Raw genomic sequence first — 1,848 nt, 5'->3', positions numbered from 1 at the left:
GCATATTCACCCACAGTCATGTTCCCCTGATGCAGTTTCAGGAAATCATCACCCAGCTTAGTCCTGGTACTCATCGGGAAGTATTTGTCTGAAAACTTCCTTTTGAATGATTCCCAGTTCACCTCCTCGTGAGCTGATCTCATCAACAATCTTGCACTCCTCCACCAGTACTCAGCATCCCCTAGTAGCATATAAGTGGCATAGTTGACCTTCACTTCTGCCTGACAGTTAATCATTTCGAAGATCTTCTCCACTTCTTGGATCCATTGATCCGTTTTCTCCGAATTCTCATCCCCTTTAAACTTGGGAGGATTGTAACGACGGAAGTCTTCTAATCCTCTTGACTCTGCAGCACGGATCTCTCTTCCCCTTTTTTCAAGATCACGTTGAGTCTTGGCAGCAGTGTGTGCAGCAACAGAAGCAGCCATGTTATTCATAGCCTCCGCCATTCGATCGTCCCTATTAGCATTGGCTCTTGGAACGTCATCCCTTCTTGGCGGCATGGTTTTTCCTATAAAACCATCATCAAGTAGAGTCTTAACACTACTTCAAATAATTCCAAAACTAGCTTCCGACCACATCGACACATAATAATTATTGCGGACCTGACAACTTAACCCACCTAAACCGACGCATGATCAGATAATAACTCCCAACTTACAGTTTGACCTACAATCTATAACCAAGGCTCCACATCCCCCAAAGAAAACCAAACCAAAGCACTGATACCACAATGTAACACCCCGATTTTCAAAGCGAGGGTGTATTTTTTTTTTCAAAAACAAACTCATGAAACAAAGAATAATTAAGTAAAATACCTTTGAATAAATATTTAAGTCGTAACACAACGACAAATAAGTCAACAGAATTTACAAGCAGCGGAAAAGTTTTGAAATCTGAATCCAAAGTATTTACACTTCAAAAAGTGGTACATATACCCCATCATAATAAAATGTCAAAAAGATAATATTAGTATAGGTACAGTTTTCCAAATTAAAATAACTGCGACCCAAAAAGAAAGACGTATAGTCCCTATACATCAACCTAATCTGATCATTCTACCAAAAAACTATACACCCGGAGTGATCTCTGCGCGCCCCGCGAGATCCTCCTACATAGCTCCAGTCAAACATTCCCATCTACATTCCCATCCGTAGGGTACGAACCGGTAGGATCGTCCTGGCTCTCATCTGAGGGCAAAGCCCAGATTTCTACAATAGTTGTAAAGGGTCACCAACCGAAATTAACAGTTAACACATAACATTTAAGTTTTTAGCACAAGATAACCTTTCAACCTAGCATGCACCTTAAAAGGGTTTTCCATATGCTAAAAGTTCATATCATACTTGTCAATTAAAAATGAATTCAAAATAAAGTTCTCAATCCATCAAGTAATACATAACTAACCAAGACATTGATAAATCAATGAGCAATCTGTTATCTAACTCAGAATAATAATTTTCACTGGGTCAATCGATTGGGACATCGATTTGGATGAAGGATTTTTGTAAAATTTGAACTCTGGGCTCAATTCAATCGATTGAATGAATGTCTGAGCCCCGGTATTAATGCCAATCGATTGCCAAATCGATTTTGTCAGTTTTGTTGAGTTCCTGTCTTTCTGCCAATCGATTTCCAAATCGATTTCTTAAAAGGTTTTGAAAAACATATTGCGAAATCGATTGCCAAATCGATTTTGTCAAATTTGTGAAGTCTCTGCAACTCATTAAATCGATTGGGAAATCGATTTCCCTGCTTATTCTTCCAAAAATACATAAACTAACTCAATCACATTCATACACAATTCCACATCTTAACACTTAGCAATTCCCACACGATCACCACGAC

The sequence above is a fragment of the Cicer arietinum genome, chromosome 7 (genome assembly GCF_000331145.2).
Source record: "Cicer arietinum cultivar CDC Frontier isolate Library 1 chromosome 7, Cicar.CDCFrontier_v2.0, whole genome shotgun sequence".
In the NCBI taxonomy this organism is placed as follows: domain Eukaryota; kingdom Viridiplantae; phylum Streptophyta; class Magnoliopsida; order Fabales; family Fabaceae; genus Cicer; species Cicer arietinum.
The sequence above is the reverse complement of the archived record's forward strand: the minus strand, read 5'-3'. Positions refer to the sequence as shown.